The following is a 27,092-nucleotide window of genomic DNA, read 5'->3' on the forward strand; positions in this document are numbered from 1 at the left end:
CTTACCCTCCCTGGCCCACTGTCATGTGGAGTCACCCGAACCTGGCCCTCTCTGTGCCTCTTACCTGTTCAGTAATATCCTTTCTTCTGGAAAGATCTGGCTGGACTTTCTCCTGCCAGAGGGAAATGGGCCCAGTCAGCAGGGCCCTGGTATGCACTCACCTGGCCACACTGTAGTTTTCCCTTCTAGGTCCTTCTCCCCCAACCTCAGGGACAGTGATGCTATTAATCTTTGTGTTTCCAGGGACCCGTAGTGTCTCACAGAGGGCACATGTCTGCAGGGCAGATTTTGAATGAAAGGGTACTGGAGTCAAGATACCTGGTTTCCAAAGCCACTTAGACCATGACTAAGCTGTGTGGTCTTGGGCCTCAGTTTTCACATCTGCTCACTGGGGACCCTAAGCACCCCCATCCCCATTCGGCAGTTCTCTGGTGTAGGTCTGCTGCCCACCGGCTGGGGACCTGCTTCCTGAGAGCAGAAAGAGGGGTTATCCTGAGCATGACGGTGGGGCGTATCCAGAGGGGATGCTTGAAAAACCCCTTCAGGTAGGAAAAGGCCAGCCCTGCCCACCTGTTGTGAAGCAGGGCAGGGCGGGCGCGGCGCATCTCCTCCCAGGGGCTGAGGGCCGGGGCTCGCGTTAAGGATGCACTCACCTCCTCCCTCATCCACACCAGCTGCTGGTCCGCTTGGCTGAAGTTTAGCAGGAACCAGACGACCACATCTCTACCTCCCCCCAACCTGGCCCCAGACGCTCACACCCAGGCCTGGGCCCAGCACACAGGGGAGGCGGGAGGTACCTTCTGGAAGAGTATGTCTATTTATTTAGTTTGGACAACTTGTGTTCTTGAGGAAGAAGAATTCTGAAACATTATTGGGAGGCTCTCAACAAAACCCTGGCTTCAAGTCATGAGCCTGAGGCTTGGCCGCTTCTCACAGGCAACGGGTGTAACGCTCCCCAGTGCGGGAGGCCCCCCGCTCTGTCGGCCTGCCCATCCCGGGGAGTCACTGCCCCTTGAGGGAGGCTCTCCCTGGCTGGGCAGTGAGAGTTTTTAGGAAGTCTGCCCTGCCACTGAGAGGAAACGGGCCTCCTGGGACTTCCAGTAAGCCCGGCTCTGTTCTGAAGCAGGGAAAAGGAGGCACCTGGGTTTCCCTCGAGGCAGCCTCTGTCATTTGAGGATGCCTGCCCTGTCCCTCCTCTGTCTCCTCTTCTCTTGGTGTTTTGGAGCACGGAGCTTCTAAAGGCCAGACATCTGTTCTCCTCAGGCTAGTGTGCACTGGAAAGAAGTGAAAACACAAACCCCAATGTGTTTTGGTTATTTACCAAAACTTTGAAAACTGCACTCTCCTTTGGAGAGTGCATTCACTCCTGTGGTCTGGCAATCACCAGCATCCCCAGATTGGCAGTGCCAGCCTCCTCTCCCCAGGCTGCAGGCTCACGTTTTCAGGGCCATTGGTAAGTCTCTGGCTCAACACATAAAACTCTGAGCCCTTTATTGCCCCCTCAACATCCTCCCTCCCTCCCTCCCCTTCTGACCCACCTAGGGCGTTCATTCATTCAACGTGTGCCAATGAGGGTCTGCTCTGCAGAGAGCCTGGGACAGGAGCCCAGTTCTCTGTGCTGGAAACCCTGAAATCACCTTTGCTTCTCCAAGGGGTTGCCAACCTTGAGTGACTCTGTGGCTCTAATTTAATGTCTTTGGTGCCATCCTGGAAGGCAGGAGAGCAGGAAGCTGAGAACACAGATTTTAGAGTAGCCCAGCTTGGTTCAAAGCATGCCCTTTGTCACATTGTGGTGTGTGTGGTGGCCTTTAGCAAGTGACTTAATCCCTCTGAGTCTATTTCCTTTCTGCAAAATGGGACTACTAATAGTATCCACCACAGAGTTGTTGTGCAGGTCAAGTTAGACCATCTGTGCAAAACACCCTAGCCTCAGTGAGGACGTGTCTGCCTGGCAGACAGGATGGAAAGGATGGCCTGGGCGGAGGTCTCAACAGACACCAAGGCCCTGGGATGGGAAAGTGCAGGGTGCACTCGGTATGCCTGCAGGACACAGTCCTGAGCAGTGGGGCGGGTCCACGCTGGAGCATGGCAGGACCAGCTGGAGCTCGCCTGTCTTGCTGAAGGGTTTTGGAACAGTCTGGTGGGCAGCAGGGAGAATTATGGGGAGAGAGACGATCAGATCTGCATTTTAGCTGCAGCATGGCAAGTGTTGCAAAGGCCAGTTTCAGAGGCAGGAAGATGAGTTGGAAGCACGTTTCCATGGTTGAGATGAGGGGTGGTGACACCCTGAATCAGAGCAAGACAAGAGCTGGGACGGGAGAGGCTGTGCATAACTTGGTCACCTATTAGGATGGAGGTACTGTCTGCAGGAAGAGGAGGAGTCTAGCCATTGCTTGGGTAACTCAGTGGCTGGGAGAGCCATTTATCATGATTGGAACCACAGAAGGAGGTTGAGGTGGGGAATGACCAGCAGGTCAGTTTTGGACACGTCAGAGTTGAGGTTTGGGGTTGGCGGGTGGGCATCCAGCTGCCTCCAGGACATTGACGCAGAGGCCAGGGCTGGATGAGCAGGGAGAAGCGAGATGAGAGGAGGGCACGGAACAGACCCCCTGGAGAAACATTATCAAGTGAGAAGTGGGGGGAAGGAGAGGAGCCCACAAAGGTGAAGGAGCAGTCAGGGAGGTCAGAGGAGACCCCGGAGGGAGGGAGTCACAAAGCTGAGACAGAGAAGGGAGTGTCGGCTATGCCACAGGGAGGTCAAGGAGTTGTGGTCCCCAGAGTTGGGGGTCACACTGGTCCTCTGCATCAGGCTGTGGGCAGGTCCCTGTGCCCGTCCTCAGCGCAGTTGCTGGGAGTGGCAGACACAGGGCAGTGGAAGGGGAAGGAGGACCAAGTAGGACATGAGGGAGTGAAGACCCTGGTCACTGGCCTGTCTTCGGAGAAGCTTGGCTGTGAATGGAGGGACCCAGCGTGGCTGCTGGAGCGGACACGGTGCTGAGGGAGGGGTGCTGGTCTGTGTATGGAGGCTACAGGGACTGCGTGTGTCAGCTGTCAGGAAGGAGCCAGTTGATGCCCTATTATGGTTTCTTTCAAATGGCACTACTTTAGGGACCTTCTAGTGTTTGCTTCTATTGCTTGAGCCTTGTGGATAATGTACAGATTTAAAAACAAATCTTTTTGCTGATTTGCTCATTTCTTTCCCTGCACTTTGTTTCATCTGGTATACAGTCTAACTCATCTGATTTAATACACATTTTTAAAAATGCCAGAACTATTAAACACCTTGTTTACAGGCAGATGAAACCAGTTTATTTCAAACAACAACAAAAAATGAAGGAGCCAGTTGAGAGGGAGAGGAGATAACCAGGGGGCCAGGTTCTAGTTCAGGAGTGCACAGGAGGGGAAGGGACTGAGTGCCCCAGGGAGGAAGAGCCCTGGCTCAGAGCCTGGGGGGCGGGCTGGAGGAGGGAGCGGGGAGGAGGTGCAGATGCACCTACATCTGCAGGTGTGGGGCCAGCCTTGGTGTCCTTGGTGAAACTGCAGGGACAGGAAGCTACAGGATCATTTCTGGCACATAACAGGGCACAGTGAATGTTTGTTGAATTAAAATGCAGGGACTTCTGTGAACCTAGAATGGGACATAGGCAGTGGCAGATTTCCCACCATCCAGTGTGTAGATGGCAACTTTAGAGAGAACTAATTTCAGTGTGGGGTTACGGGCCATACTCCAAGTGAAAAACATCAATCAGATCAAGATCTGGTATTGGCCTCCAGAGGCTTCTAGTCTACTTCAAATTTGATAGAAACATAATGATAGTGACAAGACATAGGTCTTCAACTGCATGAATTTAAAACACAGGAGACCAACAGAAGGAGAGACTTTTAAGATACAAGGTGTGTAAAAGTGGATATTTTTATTAACTACCAATAGAGTTCTCAGCTGACAGGAAACGTACTTTAGATTGTAGGGCGTAAACTATATTCAGGAGACCACTCACGTTACAAGGCTCACCTGCCACGGCCCGATGGTCCCACAGATCGGAGCCTATGTGGCCCTTCCTGGGTGCATGTAACCCACTGTCACAGGGACACGGACATCTGGAATGCAGGAGGTGTCACTGGTCCAGATGCTTCAGGGTCCCACTGCTAGATGAGCTAGGAATGGACCTGATGGTTCAGGCTGAGTCTTGCTCTGTGCCCTCACCCTCCCTTCTCCCTGAAGAAGAAAGTGGGCTCACGTCACATCCTGAACTTGCCTGTAAGGCAAGGACTACTGTGTGTCAGGCGTTAAGAACCCAGAAATCATTCAGACACCATCCCTGCCTTTGGAAGCTGCTTGTCCTAGACCTTGATCCTCTGTGACCCAGGCTGGTACGTGCCGTGGCATGCGGTGTGTGTGAAACACCATGTGGCCGCAGAGGATTGGGCAACGTTCCTGGGGAGATGGGGCTTTAATGGAGCCTTGCATTCACTGGGAGCAGAGCCCTTGTGTGCTTGGGATGAAACTGGTCTGGAGCATTTCAGGTGTGTGAGAGAGAAGGGAAAGATGGTGTGTCTGTCCTGGGGGAGATGGCAGTTGCCCAACCCTGTTGAGACCCTGCCTCACCCCTAGGGCTGGGGTCTCTATCGCTGCTGTCCTCTTGTAGACGTTTCCTAAGGAGGTATCTGGCTGGTTGGCTGATGGATTTGAATTGCCTTGACTGGACTCAGAGGCAAAGGTCCTCCTTTTGAGCTGAGCAGACTGGGGACTCCTGAGATCCTGAAACCTCCAGATGGCCCTCTCGGCCTGCATGGTCTGGGAACATGAGCTCCATAACCCAGGTGTGCTGCACAGAGAGGAGGAGGGAGCTCCCGGCGCCCAGCGTGGCTCCAGGACCGGGGGCTGTCCAGCTCAACAGGAAAATTCTGGATGGTGGCTTCTTCTGCCCAGCTCACATCCATCTCCTGCTCCACTCTAATGAACACTGCCTAGATAGATGGTCATACACGTGGGAGACTGGAAATGGGGAGTGTGTTTCAGGGGAGAGCACCTGGCCAGGCCTGGCCGGGCCTGGCCGGGCCACCGCACATCAGCTGAGGACACTGCCCCCTCCCACTGGCCCGGCTGCACCCGGTATGGCTGGGAAGAAAGGAGAAAGGGAGGGAGTAGCTTCTGAGTCCGAACACCACGGAGTCCTTGTCAGACTCTACCCTTCAAAGACAGGAAGCTGAGAGGCTGACACGTTAGCAACCACCTCGGTGACGATGGTGTCACCTCATCTTGTCTAGTGCTTTGTATTTTTTGGCGTGTTTTCACATATATTGTCAGACCTCTTGCCTGCCTGGCTTCACCTCTTTGACTTTTAGGCTTCAGACCAGATATTTCCTCCTCCAGGAACCTTTCGGGCCGCCCCCACTCCCTGGGCAAGGCACCCCTTCCAGGACTTGGCTTGGCATCGGCTCTGCCCCCTGACACTATTTCTTGCCTGCACCTGCTCTTGGCCGCGGGTGCTTGGTGGTGGGGGCTGACTTTGGTTCACTGCTGTATCCCATAGCAGAGAGTGCCCAGCACATAGCAGGTTCCAGAAGTGTAGCCAAATGAGCAGACAGCAAGCCCAGGGGGTACACGGGGCAGATTGATTCTCCCCTCGCTCCACAGAAGAGAAAACGGACTTTCTGTTAAGGCCTGATGTCCACAGCCTTGACTTTTGCATCATAAGGGTCTTGGTGGGCTGCCCGCTGCGAGCTGAGCTGGCCACACCCATGGTGTCTGCACCCGCGCCCGTGCTCCCCCTCCGTCGTCCCCTCCTGGGCCTCAGTCCGAGGGCCTCTTCACTCTCCAATTTGTGATTTGCGGCTGGCCATGGATTGCCATGGTTACTATGCCAGCCCTGGCAGTCTCTGTGTGACATTTTGGTTTTATTTGCTAAATGTTTGAACACTTGGGTTTAACCCTTTCTGCCTCAGGGAGGGCTTTCCTGCCTCATTGCTCCTCCCCCAGGGGTGATGGCCTCCTGCTGCTCTTCCCTAATGGCAACCGGGATCCCATGGGGGAGCAGCTAGCCTGATTCTCAGCTGCCTGTATTGACTTTCTGTTTTGTCACTTGGAAATGTCATCCTGTGCCATGCTTCTTGACAGGGTGTGTGCTGCATCTATTAACAGGTGTGAAAACCTCTGCCCTGGGCATGTTCAGACTTGCCCCAGCCAGGAGGGACAGTCGCAGACTTCCAGAGTCAGCCGGCTGGGGCTCCAGTGGCTTCTAGGCAATTGCCTCTTGCCAAGTCCTCCAGAAGCTTCCTCAGCTCCGGGACTCCAGGACCTTAAGGGTGTCCTCTGCCCTTGAACCCTGGCAGGGAGACAGAAGGGAAACTGGCTTCAGGAGGAGTCGGTGTTTGTAGCTGGGAGGTGGTGTCACCCTCATCTCCCACTCCTCCTCCACTGCTGGCTCAGGATGAGGTGGTGCTGGGAGGCTGAATCCACCCAGCTGTGTGTTACCTTGGAAACCACACACCGTCCTCACCCTGGGAAGTGAGGGGGCCGAGGCACGCTTCTCAAGAAGCTTCTGCTGTAATTCAGGCACACAAGAGATCACCATCCCAACATGGGCAGCTAAGTGAATGAAAGGGTTCTGAGAGAAACAGCCTGAGTGCCTGTCCCATCCAAGGTGCTTCCACTCAGCAAGCCTCGGCCACCTTTACGTGGTCAGAGGAGCCTGTGGCCTGGCCTGTCTGTGGTACTGATCGCTGTGTGAGCCTGGAGGAGCTACTTCTCTCTCAACCTGAGTTTTGTCATCTATAGAGTAGGCAGATTGGGTTAGATGATCTCTGGGGCCTCTGATTGCATGCCGGGTTCCATGTCTGAAGGATGCTCAGTGACAAGGAGAGAAAAATGTAGGGAGAGTAGCTGTGAGTGGTTTTTGGTAACAAGGACTGATACAGTTTGCATTCAGGAGGTCCTCGTGAGGGACTGTCCGGACAACCTTGTCCCTTCTCCTAACTGCCTTGCTTCCTCCCCAGAGCTGGCTGTCCCCTTAATATGGCCTTGAACTAGAAATCGTAAATAATCAAAAGGACAGTTCTTTGGCTTCAACATCCTAAAGTTTAAAAGTGACTCCTCTTAAGTCTCTTACAAATATAATCTGGTCCGACATCTTAAAGCTTTTAGGATAATTAAAGTAAGTGACCGAGTTCCCTTCCTCGGCGCTCAGTTCCAACCTCCTTCCATGAATACAAACCCCCACTTCTCCAAAGTCACTGGGAAGTGAGTGTTCAACTTAACAGAGTATCTGTTTCCCTGGGAGTGCCAGTGTATTCTGTCCATGACTTTTTCAGGGTGAATTCATTCTATTTCGCATTGATGTTGTTACTATTTTTAAGTGACGATCTTTTCCCCCAGGGCAGCCCTTCTCCGTCAGGGATGGGCATCAGATCCCCAGTGCCCCGTCTGGCCCCACAGGCCCGGGGCATGTGCGTTGTGAGGGCGCCACAGGTCCCAGTGCATACTCCTGACTGGGAGACCACGTGCTCGGTTACAGGCTCAGCAAGGCCGTGTCGTCTCTTCACTGTCTTTGTGGCTGTCCCCGCTGTGCCATTAAAGGGTGTTGTGATAGTAGGAGCCTACGTCCAGGCTAAAGATAATTGACTCTCTGAGGATTTGGGAAATTGGAAGGCATTGTAGAATTTTTAGTGTTTGGAGACTTCTTTACAATTTTCATCGCATTATACGGCCAAGAAAATTCTGATAATTCTAGTCTCTGTTCAGCAGGAATCTGGTAAGATGACATCTTCCTGTTTTTAAGAGTAAAGATGGCAAATTCTCCAAAACCCGATTATTGAGAAAGATGTGAGCTGTGCTGAGTTGATCTTTGAATGAAAGAATTCACCACAATTCAATCAAGCAGAATTCCATTTCCTCTGAGCACCTCATCAGTACAAACCTGTCGGGTGGGAGGGAGGGGCACTGGGCTTGTGGTCAGCAGATCTGGGGTTAAGGCGTGACTATGACATTAAAAAATTTTTTTTAATTGTATAATGGATATAAGTTAAAATGACAATTTTAACCATTTTTAAATGTACAGCTCAGTAGCAGTAAGTACAGCCACACTGCAGTGTGGCCGTCACCACCATCCATCTCCAGAACTGCTTTCGTCATTTTTATGTAACTTTCAGTCACCTGATGGCTTCTGGGTGTGGGTGCCCCTCCGAGTATGGTGGGCTTTTTTCACACACGCGTCTCCTACCCGCACGTTCACTGCGTCAGCCCTGCACTTGCCTACACCCTGTCCCGACACCCGCGTGTCACGGGCCAGGTTCTGGTTCTCAGTTTGGACTTAGAAAAAGGTTTGGAACCCCACAAATGATAACGATGTCAGGCTGTATTTGTCAATGGCTCATGTGCCAGGAATCGTGCCCTTTAGGATCTCAGTGAATCCCCGTGGCCGTCCTGTGAGGTGAATCTGTTACTATCCGTGTTTTGTAGATAAGGCGACTGAGCCCTGAGACATTCAGTTCTGTGGCCGGGGTCATGTGACTGGCGAGAGGCAGAGGTGGACCGGTGGGCTGACCGTCTCCAAGCCTGTTAGGCTTCACTGCTGGCGGGGAGAGCTCTGGCCTTGGTCTGTCTCTCTTGCCCCTAGTTCCTGGAGGGCCAGAGGCAGCCTGGAATTTGGGCTCAGCCATGGGGATGCCCCTCCGAAACAGAATAAGAGTGAACATGACGAGGCCCAGGGCAGAACAGCAACCCAGACACTGTTGGTCCAACCCTGTAGCAGCACCGGGGCGCTGGGCCCCAGCCACACCTCCAGGAGGGACCCCCAGCCTCTGCTCTGCCTTCAAGTGGCTACTCTCCCTGTTAGAAATCCCTTCTTCGTCCTGGTTTTTCTATTGTCCTCCCCTTGCGTCCCAGGCCTACCCCAAGGTTGAGGTCCAGCACCCTCAGGGAGGTGGGGGATTGCGAACTCTGGGTAGCTCTCCAAGCCATCAGGACTGGGAGGGTGCTTTGGTTTCCCTGCCTCTCTTCTGACCCCTGCTAAGCTAGAGCCTTCTTTGAATCCCTGGCTGCCTGGCCGGGCTCCATGCTGGGTCTTGTTCTTTTTTGCACCCCCCCCCCCCGCCCCGAGGGGCTGGCTCCTGCTTCCTGTCCCCAGTTGTTGCTTGTCTGGAGCCACAGTGGCTCTGCCCATCCCCTGGCCCTCAGGACCAGACTTCCCTTCACCCCTAAGCTGAGGCCTATCCGGGCTGTGTCTGGGCTTCCCTTCAGACACTGAGCCTTAGGTCCCAGTGGGCCAGGCTTCAACAGTTTCCCCACCGTGTTTTCTCTTCCTCTGACTGTCCCTGTGAAAAGGGCCAGCAGCCTCTCACTCAAGTGCCCCTGGGTTGGACACAAGACCTCCCAGGGTCTTCTCCTGCCCAGGTGAGAAGTCTCCAGCTTTCTTGGCACTGTTGGGAGCCCTGTCTCCATCCTGCCCCTGCTGCTCTGCACAGTGCACCTGGCCTGCACCTGCCAGGGTGTGAGCTGCTCAAGGCAGAGTGCTACCTACTTGCGTTCTCATTCCATTACTGCGGCCAAAGCCAGCCAGTGCTCCCAGCTTGCACAGCAGCCTCTTAGTTCACATTGAATCGAATGTCTACTGAAACCCTCTGCCTTGTTCACAGAGCTGCCAAGCCACAGGTCTCTACCCCCTGCCCCTGATCTCCCACCCTTGCTTGTCCAGTTGGCTTTTGGGGACAAGAGCTGCGTCTGTCATTCGTCTCTGTTCCATTTCTGCACATTCCTTTCGTTTCAGCCCTTCGTTCTAGTCTGTCCGGGTCTTTTAGCATCTCTCTGAGCAATTCGTGCTTGGGGCCCTCCCAGCTTCCTGTCCTCCCACATTTGATGAGCCTGACTGTGATAGCTTCATCCAAACCATTGATACAAATGTGGAATCAGAAATGGAATCTGGGGAAGTGAACTTCCTTTTGTTGGATTAAAGGCAGGAGGAATGGAGACAAAGAAATTCAAGGATCTGCAAAATCGTTCTCCTTCTAAACGTCTGCGGGCCTTCCCTTGGGCTGTGGTCTTATGCTCCCTCCCAATCTACCTGCAAAATAAGCCCCGCTGTGCATTCATTCACCTAGTGTGTTTATTGAGCTGCGTATTGGTGCGGGATGGGGCTGGGAGCTGCAGAGTGGACCCCATCTCCGTGCTGCTCACGATCTGTGAACAAAAGGTTGAAGTGGGCACTCGGCTACCTGGCAGGATTGGGTTGTTACAGCACTGCCCCTCCCTGCAGGCTGTGTCACAGGAGAGTGTTGCCACATGGCCACGTCCCCAGGGCTTCAGCACTCCAGAAGCCAGTCTCAGCCACAGCAGCTGGGCTTGGCCGTGACTGCTGACCTATGGCTGCACTGGCTACAGCCACGACCAGAGATCAGTGACCAGCCACGGCGGAGCCGTCAGCCAGGTGCGGAGCGGCCACAGCCTCCGAGCTCCATACAGTGAGGTTTACCCCAGCCCCAATGCTGGTCTGCTGTGTTTGTGCCCACAGGACCTGCCCTGGTGGCCCTCAGTTCCCTCATTTGTGCAACCAGGGCGGGGGAGCTATGTGCTCTCCAAGGCTCCACCCAGCTCTCTCTGGTGCCTCTGGCTAGAATGTGCTAGAAACCTTACTGATTTGACAGCAGAGAAATGACCACCCCTGGGTGTGTGTGTCGGATGGAGGTGGGTGGGGGGCGGGTAGGCAGGGCAGTATTTGTCTTCCTGCTGCTGTTAGAAATAAAAACTGTTCTCCACCTCCCCTGAGGACTGGACAAAAGGTGATTAACTCATTTGACACAGAGCTATTGAAGGTCCGTTCTGAACTGGGCACCTCATGGCTGGCAAGGCCCCTGCCTGAAACAGGCTTGTGATCTAATGGGGAGATAAGCACCCAACTCCTCAGTGCCTCGGCTGCCAAGTGTTGGAGGCTGAGCTGTGGCGCGCGGGCGCGGCACACACAGTAAGGCCTTCTTAGTGGGTGGCAATGAGGCCACCGCCCGCCGGGCATTTGAGATGGGCCTTAAAGGCTGGGCAGAGCTTCTGCAGATGTGGAGAGCTAGGAAAGCTCAGGGCTTCTGGGGAGTGGGAGAGATGCCATTGATCATAAAGGCAGAGGTGACAAGAAAGACTAAACGGGATGCCTGGACTCAGATCCTAGGAGTAGGATCAGGAGAGATTAGGCATCCTTGTCTCCAATGGTAACAGCCCCTAAGTGTCTATTAGAACGGGCTCAGTGATGGCAATCTGATGGGGGACAGGGAAACCAGAGAATTTATCTCCAAGTTGCATTAGCAAAGCATTTTATAGAAGACTGCTAAAACATCAATATTTTTAGTCAGTATTAAGACCAAAGCCTGGGGCTGAGGGTTGGGCGGGGGACTGGTGAGATGACGGAAGCCCACCCACTCTGCAAGATTTAGCGCCTGCTCTGACTTGAAAGCAAAGCATTGAGCTCCAGGAAACACTGAAAATCTCTTCCTTGGGGGATCTTTAGAAGTAAAGACAACAGCTACCTGGTACACTCTTGTTTGAGAGGGAGAGGGATGGAAAAATACCCCTTCAGAATCTGGGGTTCTGTGATCTTGTTGATGGAACACGACCCCACCAGGAGCCCTGGCCCCTTGGGTAGCCAGAATTTGTCTTGCTCTGTTGGATCTTTTTAGATGTTTAACAGCACTGATGAGATTTACAAGAACCTCAGGATTTTACAATTTTGTTCTCCTCTTATTCCCTAACCCAGCCTCCACCTAAAAACACACGGTTCCCCAGCAGCCTGGGAGCCAGAGCTCCCCCTCAGGCAGGACGTTGGGTCCACCTGTGGGTTTGGGGAGGGGGTGTGGCTGGGAACGGCCACCCTTCCAGAGTGTTGGCAGAATGGGCTTTGGTCCCCAAGGCCTGGCTGTCGCCTGCAGGAGTGGTGACCTCACCCAAGGCTGACGTGGGGGCTTTTCAGTTTGTAGTGGGCTTGAAAGGTGCAAACGCCGGGGAAATGTAGGCGGAGATGTGCTGCCTGTAGCTCATAATGGAGCAGCTGACTTTGAGCAGGAACCGACCGTGGCTCGTGGCTCATGCTGCCGTTGGCTTATCCCGTGAGAGCCTGCCCCTGCCGCCCTGATGCCGTTTTTTCCTCTTCTCAGTTTCTTCTCGATCATCCTATCAGCATCATCTAAACCTGCCTCTTCCAACTTCTCTTCTTGTCTTCTCTGGCTCTCCTTTCTTGCTTGCTTCAGTCTTTCATACGTAAACATGTGGTGCCTGTTGCTGTGGGCTGGCTCCGTGTGTGTGCGTGCGCGGCTTTCCAGTTGAATTGACAGGGCTGAATTTACAGCCGATACTGCCTGACTCTGGAAAAAGAGAGGACAATGAGGGACAGGATCTCTTGTAGCAGAGAACATTCGGATCTGGGTGTCCTTTCAGGGTAAATTTAGTTCCCAGGGCTGGTGCAACATTCTAATTTGGTGGGAGTCCTTGGGTGCCCACTGTGGGGAGGGGACCTCCTGGTCCATTTCAGGGGACATGTGAAACCCAAAGTTTATGACCGTTATGTAGAACTGCAGTTCCGGCAACCCTGAGCGGACACAAGGTTTATTCATCTGGCATCAGGTTTCCTTCAAGCCCCTTTGTAGCGCTTTATTGTTCTTGAAGCTTCTACATTTTCACAGCTGGCCCATTTCAAGGCATAAATACAGATTAATAGTCTATACTCACTGAGTTCTCATGCTCCCAGGATTAAATCAATAATGACTGAAATATTAATTGGACCTTTGTGAAAAGAAAATGAAATATGGTACAGAGCAGAGTGTTCTAGATTTGGAATCAAAAGTTTGAATCTCAGCTCTGCTGCAAATTGGTGACCTCAAGAGAATCACTGAACTTCCCTGAATCTGTTTCTCCTGCTGGATGATGGGATCAGATGGCCACGCAGGAAGGTAGTGAGTACCAGCTGCAAGAGCCTGGCACAAACCAAGGGCTTGATGGATGTTTAATTTTGGACCCTCCTTGCCAAGGAGATCGCCATTGTAAACTCAACCCCCTGCTCTTGGCACGGTGGTCCAGCTCTTGACTGCTGTTGGCAACTGTCGAGATGCTGGTCACCTTCAGTCCTTTAGAGTAAGTCTCTGAGGTCCTTGCTGACCATTCCCACGGTGCTTTCTTAGCTGGTGATCAGGAACACTCCCTGGGGGCCCCCTTTCCCAACCTTTTCCCGCCCCCCTGCCCCCCCCAGCCCCATTTCCTGTTGATTCTCATGAACAGAGTCAGGAAGCAGAAACACTGGTCTGTGCTTTGTTAATGGGCATCACAGGGCTCTAGGGAGCCTCTTGTGCCGTCGGAGAAAGACTAGCCCGTTCCCACCAGCCTGGGCCCAGGTCACGAAGCGTCTTGCTGACGCACAGGGCCTGGGACCACTCAGCCACCTCAGGAGCAGGCAGTGGCTCCAGGGATGGTGGGTAGAGAGTGGACAGCCCCGTGGCAGGTGCGTGGAGCACAGGAGGCGACAGCCCTGATAGGATGGTGGTGGTAAAAATGTTAATAACAACTCATTACAAAGCACTGAGTAGTGCTGCATGTTTTTCAAAATTTCTCTCATTTTATCGTCACACTCTCCCGGATTTACTCCCATTCATCCTGTGTTAGTGTCCTATCGCCGCTGTAACATGTTACCACAAACTCAGTGGCTTAAAACAACACAAATTTTTTATCTTACAGTTCTGGAGGTCAGGAGTCTAAAATGAGCCTTACTAGGCTAAAATCGAGGGGTCAGCAAGGCTGCATTTTCTGGAGGCTCTAGGGGAAAATCCATTTCCTTGCCTTCTCCAGCTTCTAGAAGCTGCCTGCCCCTCCATCTTCAAAGCCGGCAACAGCCGCCCAAGGCTTTTTGCACATTGTATCACTCTGACACTGACTTTATCTGCCTCCCTCTTTCACCTTTAAGGATCCTTATGATTACACTGGACCCACCCAGATTATCCAGGATAATCGCCCTATATTTTAGTCCTGATCCATTTGCGTCCTTAATTCCTCTTTGCCTGTAAGGTAACATATTCACAGGTCTGGAGAAGAGGACGTGGACATTTGTTGGGGGGCATTATTCTGCCTACCACAATGCCCTATTTGCAGATGAGGAAACTGAGGCTGGGATATTATGTAACATGCCCAAAGTCATGCAGCTGGTGGGCAGCAAGGTTGGAATGTGAGCTGGAGCTGCACAATCTAAAACCTGCCATCATTTTAAAAGGCTCCCTAGGAAACCAGGGAAAGCACATTCCTCCAGAACGGCCCCAAACAGCGACCACATGGGAGCAGGGCAGGTCCACCCAGTCTGAAGCCCCTCACACCATTTTAGGTCACAATGGAAGAACAGACTGTTCTGTGCACAGCACTGCATAGACCGAACCAGCGGTCCTGAAACTTGGCTGTTATATTGGAATCGCCCAGGGAACTTTAAAATAATACTGATGCCTGAGCCCCACCCCCAGAGACTGGGATTTAATTGCTCTGGGGAGGCACTGAGTATAGGGTTTTTTCCAAGATCCCCAGGTGATTCTAAAGTGCAGCAGAGTGTGGGAATCATTGCTCTGAGCTAATCCATGGTCCCAGCCATGCCCCCCACAATTATGTGCGCCTCCTGTGACCACGCCCAGGACACACCCACCCACCCCCAGGACTTTGTTCTTGGGCCCATGCCCAGAATGGCCATATCTCCTTTGCTTCTTCCTGGCAGCCTCCCTCACACCCTGGCTGTGTACAGAGCAGCATCGTTAATGCACAGAGCATCCTCCTCTTTGGGAACGAAGCATATTTTCCTTCTGTGTCTCTCATGTCCCTCTGCATGGCTGTCTGCAGAATTGAGTTTTATTAATCCCCCCCCCCTGCACATGTTTTATTTCTGTAAAGAATCTCTCCTAGAAAATCCATTCAACTTGAGAGGCAGCTTATGTGGAATCTGATAAGAGATCAGACTCTGGAACCAGACTGATTGCCTGGGTTCAAATCTCAGCCCTGCTGGTTGCTGGCTGTGAGCTTGAAGCAAGTTATTTTATCTCTCAGTGCCTCAGTTTCCTCATCTGTACAATAGGGATAACAGGAGTCCTGACCTAGGGTTGGTGTGAGCATTAATTATTTCTTCTCTGTAACAGGGATTAATTAGAAGGGTGTCTGGCACATAGTAAGGCGGTATCAGTATTTGCCAGTATCACTACTCCTGCTCCTGCTACTACTAGTGTTCTCTTAACCTGGCCCCGTAGGAGTCAATCAAATTCAGCAAACACTGGTGACCTACCCTGTGGCAGGATAGGAGAGAGTAGCTAGTGTTCCATGCCCTCCAATAGCTCACGGTCTTGGGAGGGAGTGAAGTGTTGAGGAGAAGACGTCAAATAGGTAGACAACTCATTGTAAGACAGCGTGAAGAGCCTGAACCAAATTGCTAAGGGATGATAAAGATGGGGCATCCTCGATGTGGGGATTTGATGGGACCGTGGATGGGAAGGGGCACCGTAACTTCTAAGCACTAATGAAATCTTAGTGGGTCTTGTCCCTGCCGTCCACGCTTCCCAAGTTGCGGTCCAACACTGAGACTAGTGAGTGTCACGAGTTCAGGTGCGTCGTGCTAGTGCTTGCTAGTGAATGCATTAACATGTCCTGTTCCTGCTGAAGATGCCCTTGCCAGGAGAACCTGCCCTTGAAGAAGGGGCTGGCTCCCAGCAAAGAAAGGGTTACTGTCCCCGACTGATTGCAGCTGAGGTCCAGTGGTGACAAGGAGGACCTGTCATGCAAATGGTGGGTGGGGTATGGCAGCAATTAATACGGAGTTTGGAGTTGCTCAGAAAGCCATGGGCTTGTCCAGGGCCTTAAACCCCCAAGGAGAAGGACAGATAGTGCCTGGGGAGCTGTTGTGAAGGTGGCAGCAGGGTGAGTGGGAAAGGAGAGGGCAAATCAACTTTCGTGAGAGCCTCTTTATTTTGTTTGTTTTTGTTTTGTGGGAGGTTAGGTTTATTTATTTAATGGAGGCACTGGGGATTGAACCTAGGACCTTGTGCATGCCGAGCACATATCCTACCACTGAGCTATACTCTCCTCCCTCCCCCACAGAGGCTCTTTAGAGAGGAGTCCTCCCTGGGCTGAATGTGTCCTCCCAACTCACCCAGCCAAATGGCCTGTGGCTCCACCCATGCACCTCTCACTTGGCCCTTGGCTCCCTTGCTCGGTATTGGCCCTTATTGCCGGCAGCTGCAGCATGTCTGCCAGCTGTGAGAACAGCTGTGCGCCGACACTGGGCCGGGTTGCCCTCTGGTGTGTTTCCTGTCCCCGCCTGGCTGAACACACTTAGAAATAGGACTCAGCGTTCCTTGGGTTCTAACTGTAAAACATGTGCTCAGAGGCCCCAAACACCTGTCTGCCTGGGGAGACTGGGACGAATACTTGAGACGCTGGTGGGTTTTCTGGTTTTAAAGGAAATCGCCTGTCTCGGGGCAGACAGATGTTGATGACGGTGTCTCCAGGGCCATCCTGGGAGCCAATAATGACACCAGATTGTTACCTAAATGCCCAGCGTCAATTCTGATCTGAAGCTCAGGGTTTTACTGTCAGAAACATCACTTAGGCTCCACCTCTGTTGGCACTGCCTGCCCACACTGCCGACTTCTCAGCTGCAGCCCTGACATGACTGGTGGCACAGCTGGATCTATACCAGATCCACTTGACTCTTGGCTGCAGAGGGACAGACCGTCAGTGTGTGCTTCCTGACCTCGTCAGTACAAACAGGCAGGCAGTGTTCCCCAAACCTGCAGAGAGGAGCAAAAGACGCGGTCCAGGAGCTGGCTCTCCAGCCAGGAAGGAGGAGAGTGGCATAAATGCAGGGATGGGGAGGGGGAAGGTCTAGCTCTTGTTCAGTGACCGCGGGCCACTGGCCTGGGGCAGGACCCAGGCTGCATGGAGCCCAGCCACACTGTGGGGCCTTGGAACCCTGGCTCAGGAGTTCGGCTTTATCGAGAAGCGAGAGCGTGTGAGGAGAGGACGATCTACTCAGAGTCATGTTTTAGGAAGTCTACCAGCTGCCATACACCACTCACAACCCAAGAATACAAGGCAAAACACAGTATCTAGGATATTACAGAAAAAAAAAAAAAGAAAAGGATCCATTTATTTGAACCCTCCAGACAGCAGTGGGCATCAGACTCAAGCCCAGGAAACCTGAATTTGCCGGCAGGGCCCCACTCGCTGACGCAGGCGTGCAGGGGGCCATGACGATCCTGCCAGTTTCCTCACCTGGAGGCATCCTCCTTGGCTCTGTTCTCCAGCCTCTTCCCGTGGTTGTTCTGACGGGAGGGAGAGCCTGCCTGACTTTGCAAGGAGCCTTTTCATATCGTGCATGCCAAGTCATGGCCCTGCCCTCTGCCAGTCTCCCCGAGGCCGGGAAGCGCCTTTGGTAGGGGACGGAGCTCTCTCCACCCACTGCCTCCGCTCTCGCTGTGCCGTCCTGGGCTTCAGCCCCGGCAGGGCCCAGGAAGTGGCTCAGAAACCCCCCTGGGCCCTGCCAACGAACGAGTCCGAGGGCTCTTCTTCCCTCTGCCGATTCCTAGAGACTCCAGCGGCTGGTGACAGAGAGGGGCACTTCTGGCTGCCACAAGGCTCATGGATGGACGCAGCTATGTAACCTCGGGCTAAAGGGTTAACTCTCTGCCTCAGTTTCCTCGTCTACGAGCTGAGTCATCTCGTTACCTTGCTTAAGGGGTTGCTGTGACCGTTGGGCGAAGTAACGCATAGAGAGCACTTGGCAGAGGGTCTGAACAGGGTCTGAGTTCAGCATGGTCACCGCTGTTACTTTGGTTGCTACTTTAACTTCATCGCACCCACACTGTCAGGCCCTGGCCTGTTGCAAATAATTGCAGAATCAAAGAACAAGGGAATAACGTTGAGCTATGTTCTCATTCCCCTGCTCTTGCGGCTGTAGCCCCTCCCGCCTTTGGTGCCCACGGGTCTACCCCTCACAGCCAGCCGCCAGGAGCATTCTTGGAGCACCCAGGCGCCGATGGAGGTAAACGGAGGACCAGAGGTCGAGGCTGTCACACTTGAACTGCACATCCCCTTGGGGTGCCAGCTCTGCAGGCTCTTCTCAGGACCCTCTGCCAGGTCCTGCAGCTGTTGGCTGGAGATGCCAGCTATGGAAACAGCTGGACCTCCACCATCTTGCCTTGTCCTCCCCCTGGATTTTTTGTGATCACTTTAGCAGGCAAGTGCACTTAAAAATAAGTGGCGAATGCTGCACTTGTTTGAAGTGTAAGATATGTCACTCTCAGAAAGAGATTTTGTTCCCTCTGTATAAAAGATAAGAAATAGACGTCTAGTTAAAGAACTTTTGGGGCCAGCTCTTCTTTCAGAGGGTGGGAGCCAGCACCCTTTGTCCTTCTGGCGTGGGCTCCAGGGAAGAATGGATGTGCTCGCTTCAGAGCTGTCAGCGCAGCGGCTCTGGGCTGGGGCTCTCTCATTGATCTATTTCCCTCCTGTGAATGGGTTCTATAGAAGCAGCAGAGCGATTTTCCCCTAATGATTGTGGATAGAGAAGAATAAAATGTGACTCTAGAGGTATCTTGGGACCTTCGCTGTCATTGCATGCTGACACTTCATTTCAGAATGTAAACGGCCTTCTCCCATTTTGCCAAGATAAATGGTTCTCTTTAGTCAGGGACAGCGAGCAAAGAATCAGGGCTTTCCATGTAAAATTGAGGGGCCTCCTCTGTGGGGGGTGAGGGTCTTCCTCTTCCCTCTTCTCCTGGTCTTCCCCACAATCTCAAAGGAAGGGAGCTGGAGGCTGGAATCCACTGGCCAGCTTGGGCCGTGTACAGCTGGGTGGATAGAGTCGGAATCTGTTTCCTTCGAACGAATGTCTCTTGTGAAGCCTGGAGTCTCAGGAAGGGATACCTGCTTCCTGGGCCCTTGGGAAGATCCCTTTTCAGACCAGACCCTCCCGACCATAAAAGGCAGGGTGGCTGTCTCCTGATCTGGAGTGCAGATCCCTGGATACCCCGGCACTCAAAGCCATTTTGAGTCCAGCTGCGGAAGTAATCTCAGTGACCTTTCTCAGGTCCTGCCCTCTGCTGCCTGACCCCTTGAGGGGTGAGGGCACCATGCCGACCAGGCGGCTCCAGGCCACGGCCCACTCACTGTCGGCCACTGTCTCCCCATCCCGGGCACGTGAGTGTTCTAGGGGGAGGCAGTGGAGGCTCTCCTTGCCCTTAGTAGGAGCAAAGCCCTCCTACTTGTCACTCTTTACCATATTTACAGCTGACTTCCTACGTGACCCTATGCAGGGGAGGGGACATGACCCTGGACAGCTTCACTTTATGGGCTTGGAGAGTCTGGGCTCCAAAAGCAGGTCATCCTGCCTGCAGTCCCTGGGGCTCTGGCTACACTGTTTGGATGGTTCACAGGGACAGTCCTCAGAGGCACCCTGACCAGAACATGGCAAACACCTAGCACCTGCTGTGTGTTCACCCATGGGGTGACAGTGATCTTGGGCCTTTGACCTAATCTCAGAGAGTGACCTAATCCATTGGGTGTCACATCTGGCTGAGACTGGAGGCCATTCACCTCATTTCATCTCAGCTTGATCATATTCTAAAGACTGTATTGGTATAAATCTTTATATATATAGTATGCTTTGATAAATATTATGTTAATACAGTAAATGTTAGTAGCGTATAACTAAATGTTAGTTTATCCCAGTAGTCTCTCTGGTCAGCCCAGGGTATGGTGAGGTGGTGGGTCTGAATGCCTGGAGTTAGAAAGGCCAGGCTTGGAATTTTCACTCCACCATTTGCCAGCTGTGTGACCTCAGGCAAGTACTTTGCCTCTCTGGCCCCAGACTCCTCATCTGCAAGTTGAGTACAATATTAGTGCTGACTCACTGAGGGTTTTTTAAATTGAAGTATTGTTAAGGTATTGTTAATTTACAGCATATTAGTTTCTGGTGTACAGCATAGTGATTCAGTTATACATTTATGTGTGTGTGTGTGTGTGTATATATATGTATATATATTCTTTTTTATTATAGGTTATTACAAGCTATTGAATATAGTTCCCTGTGCCATACAGTAGACACTTGTTGTTTATCTATTTTATGCATAGTAGTTTGTATCTGCAAATCCCAAACTCCTAACTTATTCCTCTCCTCCATTCTCCCTTTGGTAAACATAAGTTTGTTTTCTATGTCTGTGAGTCTCTTCCGGTTTTGTAAATAAGTTCATTTGTGTCGTTTTTTTTTAGATTCCATGTATAAGTGATATCATATGATACTTGTCTTTCTCTGACTTACTTCACTTAGTATGATGATCTCCAGGTCCACTTAACATTGTTGCAAATGGTGTTATTTTATTCTTTTTTATGGCTTGGTAATATTCCATTGTATAAATATACCACACACACTGGGGTGCATGTATCTTTCAAATTAGAGTTTTCTCTGATATATGCCCAGGAGTGGGATTGCTGGATCGTACAGTAACTCTTGTTTTAGTTTTTTAAGGAATCTTCACATGACTGAGTTTTGTGAGGATAAAGCCTGAGAGTGCTTGTGAAGTGCTTAGCTCTGTGTCTACTTCACCCTTAGGAAACGCTCTGTAAGTGTTAGTGCTTTTCAGTGCTCTTATTATTCCATTAGTGTAAATAGTGCTTCCTGTTGGGGCTGCTCCTGAATGAGTGGTACCTTCTTGCCATAAATGACACATGGGATATGTCCTGATTCATAGTCACAGGTTAGAGGCCTGAGGTTTAAACTCCACCTGGTTTGGAGGGGAGTATATGGCTCAAGCAGTAGAGCGCATGCTTAGTATGTACAAGGTCCTTGGTTCAACTCCCAGTACCTCCTCTAAAAATAAATACATAAATAAACCTAATTACCTCCTCCCTGCCAAAAAACTGGTAGGATAAACGCCACCAGATTCCTCAGTGTGGGAGACTTGGGAGTCAGAAGGCTCAGCTTTATTTCCTGCTTTGTCACTTGCTGCTTCCGCGGGTATCCCTAACACACTCTCCTGGTTTGTGCGAGGGGATGACGATGTCAGCCAGGCTGTGGGGAGGACCGGACAGGCTAGTGATGCCAAAGTCCTTGGCTTAGGGCCTGATGCATGAACCTGTCTTTCTTTCTTCCTCCGTCCCTCCCTTCCTTCCTTCCTGGGTTTTCAAGCCAGGCCTGAGGCTAAGAGGTGAGTCTTGGTGAGTCCTCCAGGCCCAAACAAAACAGGGCAGTGGTGGAGAACGATGCAAAGGGAAATGACTTGGGGTTGCGATTTCAAGAATATCCCTTTGAGATGATGGTTTTGGTGTTGCGTGATTTATTTCTATTAATAATCTCTCCTTTCTCGTTGTACTATAATAATATCTCCTCAGGAAAATGAGGCTCAGAGCGGTGAATTTACTTACCCAAGATCACACAGCAGGTTACTGGAGGAGCCAGAATTTGAACCCTACTCTGCCAGACTCCAAAGTCCAAGTTCTTCCCACCATCCTTGATTGTCTTCAGGAATTAGGATCCCCCTGCTCTAAATGTTCATGGTAATAAGGAGACCATCAGTATGAGAATTAAAAGTCCCCAAGGTCAGGCTCTCTCTGCCTCCTGTTCTAGGGGAAGGGATGAGATAAGCTAACCAGGTGGCCTTTCCCCCTCTTCTGGGACTGGCCTCACTGGCAGTGAGATTACACTCTCCCAGTGGCACCTTTTGTTAGGTCACAATTGATCCCAGGCTCTTTATGAAGCCAGGCAGAGCGTTCCTTGTTTTCACAGACACACCAGGCTAATACTCTTGTGTCCCAGCTCCCAAGTGCCTTTTTTATTTCCTGGTTTACTGATTATTTCAATTCCACCAGCCTCATTTGAAAAACCCTTTCATTCATCACAAAAGCAAACTGCACAGTCAAAAGCCAGATCCTGCCCTCTGGGCATGGCCTCATTTCCTACCCCATGATTGACCCAGGAGCGCCTTGCACACCTGGGCAAGTGATTGCTGTGTGCTTCGACCACTGGGGCTGTCATGCTGGGCTGGGGCTAGGAGTCGGGGGAGCCTGGTCCTCCCCCAGGGCTTCCGGCCTCAGACATTCCTGCTGCTTTATGGACATAATCAGTTCTTGAATCATGACTTGCCTTCTGAAGTGCAAATTTGCAACCAGTTCTCCATGAGGCTTTGCAGTCAGGTGAATTACAGCCAGGGCAGTCTGTATGCCTAAATTTTTCATTCAATTAAAAATTATGTCAAAACATCTATGTATGCGTGAAAGCATATCTTTTAAGATATGCTCCATTTATTTCATTCACTGAGTATTTTTGTTTTTGTTTTTTTGTGAAGGGAGGTCATTAGATCTATTTATTTATTTATTATTAAATTTTTTTAATGGAGATACTGGGGATTGAACCCAGGACTTTGTGCATGCTAAGCATATGCTCTACCATTTGAGCTATACCCTCCCACACTCATTGAGTATTTGTTAAACACCTAGTTTTAAGGGCAGGCTCTGGGGAGACAATGGAGCTAGAAATAGATGTGGCCTCTGCCCTCAAGTAGCTTATAGTCTTATAACAGATCAGATTCCATCAGATAATTGCACAAATAATTAAATTGTAACTATAATAAGTGTCACAAGTAGCCTAGGATCAAGCCAGTCAATAGGAGGATGACCAGGTCCTAACTTGGCACAGAGTGAAGAGAAAAGCATTGTAGGCTGAGGGAACAGCATGCCCAAAGGCCACGTGTGTCAGGAAGGAGAAGATGAGCGTGGCAGCCTGAAAGATGGCCAGCGTGGTTGAAGTAGACGGAGCAAGGGGCGTGACACGCAAATGGAGGCTGCGGAGAAGGAGGGACCCAATCCTTCGGAGCCCTGCGGGCGCTGAGAAGATGACTTGTCTTCATTCTGCACAATAGGAAAGCGCTGGGCAGAACCACTGTTTCTGTGTCTCCAGCACCTGGGACAGTGCCACACACTGCACATGTCTGAGGAGTGGCTGCATCCCATCCCGCCCGTGAGGGAGGAAGGGATCCACCAGTGGAAGGATTGAGCACAAGGGAGATGAGGGATACTCTCTGGAGTACTTGCAAACCCTGGAATGGATGCAGCACCACCCCCTGCCCACCCCCACCTCCTCAACGCTGACCATGGGGATCTGGTGCAGGCTGGGATTTTAACTGCAGGTATTCGGAATTAACTAAGTCAGCTAAGTTCCTGCTTTGGCCATTCTTACAGGCACTTTGTGTTCTATTTCTGCCTTGAATAATAGTCCCCAGAATCCTGAATAAGCTACAAGACTTAATATTGATTTGTTTTCTTTCTTTGTTAAAAGTATTATTAATGATCTATTGAGAATTTGAGGTTTACCTTATTAACCATCATTAATGGTAGTCCTTTTATGTTGTTTATAACTTTCAAATGGGGTCTATCAGTTCCCAGCCCTGGTGGCTTTGTCTGTAGGTGGCTGCACTGTGGTCTGTCACCCTCACTGGTTGCTCTTTTCCCCCTGCAAGCTCCCCACCTCCCCACAACGCTCCCTATCCTTCCCTTTGTTACAAGGTGCAGGGATAGAAATCCAGGTCTGACCTTTTCAATGTCAGCCTCTGTCCAAGGACATTTGGCTGAGAAGCAGGGACAGTGCTCTACCTGGCCCTGGGCCTTGGCTGTGGGCAGGAGGAACCAGGCAGCTTCAAACTATTCAACACACCCCTCCATTTGTAGCTCGCCAGCTTTTCATTCACTGGTTTGCATGTCTGACACCTCACTTGGCACATGATTTATTACAGCTTTTAAATAGTCCTTTCTTTCTGAATTGAACTGTTCCTGTATTCATTTGGAAGGGGAAGATTGACTTCTAAGTGTTTGTGGTGCGAATCTTCCCAGGGGTGATGGTTTCAGGTTAGGGGCTTCCCGTTCTTAGTGCTAAGCCAAGGACCCATAACCCAGGAACCACCCACCCCCACCCCAATCTGGCTGGAAATGAAAGAGATGGAAGGAGACACACCAGAAGCTGCCCGAGACCTGGCTGAAGGAAGGAGCGTGTATGGAGAAACCTTTTAGTTTTGCCAACACCTTCAAGGATAGAAAAACAACCTTCTACCTGGATCACAGGCAAGGGATCTAAACAGTTGGGAAAGGGCTTTAGGATCCATACAGGACCTTCTCTCCTGGATGGGTGTATTGGATTCCGTTTTGAAAATACTTTGCTGGGGTGAGTTTCTCTAACATATGTCTTTCTCTCTCTCGTCTTCTGCAAGGTTGGACAACCTCTGTAGCCAAAATCCCTCTTGCTGGAGTTAAAGCCTCTTAGGGACCAGTCAAGCTGGAATAAAGGATGGGTATAACAAAACATGCCAGTTCCCTTTCCTTTTAAAGACAACTATGTTTCACGGAGACTACCTGAATAAACTCATCAGTTTGTTATTATCATTCTGGGATTATAACTGGGGAGGACGGTTGCAGAAATCCCTGTGAAAATCTTCCATGCTCTGCATGGGGAGGGCAAGTCCTACCACTTTACTGTGGAGCATTCTGGTTCCTATTGTTACCCTGTATTTATAGACTGGGCTCCACTCAGAGCCCACCTCCTTCTGTCGCTGGTTGAAAGGCTATTGAATGCAATCCCAATTAAAGGAGGAAGATGTGGCGTGGTTGTAGGAGCGAGGCAGAGAGAGGGACAGGAGGGAGTAAACCACTCCGGGTGCCGTATGAGTCACCTGACCCTCTGCAAAGGGACACCCATTAGCAATATCAGGGCCCTTTGTTCCCTTCAAGATTCCCGCAGTGAGCGCCACCCATTTTTACCACAACGGTGAGAAAATTAATTCTTGTGCATCTGCCTCCACCCAGTCTCAATTCTGAAGCCTCAATGGCTTCATCCTCCATTGATCATGACACAGTTGCCACCTGTCACTCTAGCTTGATTTTCTTGCCATCGCATTGTCTCCTGTGCCATCCACCTGGCCCACTGGAAGGATGCTTTTCCGGACAGTGTAGCAGTGGCAGGTTGACAGGTAAGGTGGTTTCTGAGGGGCTGCCATGATGCCCAGAGGAATGCAGTTCAGCCCTTGGAGTTTGGTTCTTCCTCCCAAATTCAGGCAAACAGTAGAGAAGTTAAAAAATCCTTAAGTATCTTATACTCTTGCCTCATTTGGCCACAGAGGGACATAGCAGTCAAAAAGCCTGGGTTCGTTTGTAAAGGAACTTATTTCCAGAACAGAGACAGACTCACAGACATAGAAAACAAGCTTGTGCTTACCAGAGGGGGACAAGGGGCAGAGGGATAAACTGGGAGTTTGGGATTTGCAGATACTAACTACTATATATAAAATAAACAATAAGGTCCTACTGTTCAGCACAGGGAACTATGTTCAATACCTTGTAATGGCTTGTAATTAAAAAGAACATGAAAAAGTATATATCTATATCTATCTATATATATCTATATCTATATGTATATATATATCTATCTATATCTGAATCACTATACTGTACACCAGAAATTAACACATTGTAAATTGACTATACTTCAATTTAAAAAAATAAAGTTTGAGAGGTAAATAAATAAATAAATGTTCACTTTCATGCCAAATAAATAAATAGATAGATAGAAGCAAGCCTGGGTACTTTAAGCCATGGGAGAGGCGTGGAGTCACTCTCAAGTGAGAGGGGGTTCAAGTTATTTGTAAAATTGACATCAGAGCCCCAGGTCCCTTTCAAAGTTCCTTTCAAGAATGGGTGAGAACCATTCATTCTTCATCATGATGCAGCTGGGTTTATTCTTATCCTCGCTGCCTCTACCCCACTTTCAATTCTCAGCGCTTTTATTGCTTTTGTTTTTCACCAAGCTGGGGGTCGTTGTTGAACCACCAGTGCAGGGCTTCTAGGGCGGAAGCAGCAGAATCACCCCCCCAACTCATTCAGCAGCCACGGGCAGTCACCCGTGGAGCCCATCCTGTGCACTGGCCTGCACAGATGTGATCCCTACCCTGCAAGAACTCTCAGTTTAGAGCAAGTGTCCTTTTTAAAAATTGTAGTAAAATACACATAACATAAACCATCTGAACCTTTTTTACGGAAACAGTTCAGTTGTGTTAAGTACATTCACACTGTGGTGCATGCAGAACACTTTTCATCTTGTAAAACTGAAACTCCCTTCCTCCTAGCCCCTGGCAGCTACCATTCTACTTTTGGTCTCTATGAATTTGACAACTCTAGGTACCTCATATAAGTGGAATCATACAGTATTTATCTTTTCGTGGCTGGCTTCTTTTACTTGGCATAATGTCCTCAAGGTTCACCCATGTTGTAGCATGTTTCAGAATTGCCTTCCTTTTTCAAGGCTGACTAATACTCCACATATAACATTTTGCTTATCCATTTATCCATCAATGGACACTTGGGTTGCTTCCACCTTTTAGTTATTGTGAATAATGCTGCTGTGAACATGGGTACGCAAATACCTCTCTGAGGCCTTGCTTTCCAGAGCAAGCATTCTTAACCTGGGAGCTGGGAACTCCTAGAAACTACCTGCCATTTGTGGTGTGAAAATGCATCTTGTTCTGGGGAAAGCAAGTCTGTAGCCCTCATCAGGTTTACAGTGGTGTTAGGATGCCAAATGGCTTCAGTCTAGAGGGGAACAAGAGCAGCTCCTGCTTCAAAAACCCCTGAGGCCCCACCTGTCCTGAGCTTTCCAGCGGCAGCTGCAGGGGTGCAGGAGCAAGTCGTCCACATCGATTCCACCACGCCACTTTCTACCCGGGTGAACCTTGGCAGCTCATTTGACTTCTTGGAGGCTTCGTCTTCTAATCTGTAAAATAGGGATAATGACAGGGGAGGGTATAGCTCAGTGGTAGAGCGCCTGCATAGCATGCACAAGATCCTAGGTTCAATCCCCAGTACCTCCATTACAGAAAGCAAATAAAAGCTTAAAAATAAATAAAAAAGAATAACTTTAAAACAGCCTACGTATTTTAAAAAATAGGGATAATGACAACATCCTCCTATAGTTGTTGAGAAAATTAAATGAACACAGTGCAGTGGTTAAAAGCCTGGTGTGACAGGCTGAATAACGGTCCCCCCCCCAAATATTCAGCTCATAACCCCT

At 50.7% G+C, this 27,092-nt stretch overlaps 1 protein-coding gene and 1 long non-coding RNA gene across 2 annotated transcripts in view; one reads left to right on the forward strand and one right to left on the reverse strand.

The window, feature by feature from the left end:
* KCNN3 (potassium calcium-activated channel subfamily N member 3) overlaps positions 1-27,092 on the forward strand; it is a 148,870-nt gene that overhangs the window by 47,051 nt on the left and 74,727 nt on the right. The gene's annotated exons all lie outside the window — the stretch shown is intronic.
* On the reverse strand, positions 11,279-21,642 carry LOC140687968 (uncharacterized). Its single transcript, XR_012062601.1, has 2 exons — positions 21,410-21,642; positions 11,279-12,339 (listed from the first exon to the last, which is right to left on the reverse strand). It is a non-coding gene; the product is annotated as an uncharacterized lncRNA (long non-coding RNA).

The sequence above is a fragment of the Vicugna pacos genome, chromosome 21, assembly GCF_048564905.1.
Source record: "Vicugna pacos chromosome 21, VicPac4, whole genome shotgun sequence".
Lineage (NCBI taxonomy): Eukaryota > Metazoa > Chordata > Mammalia > Artiodactyla > Camelidae > Vicugna > Vicugna pacos.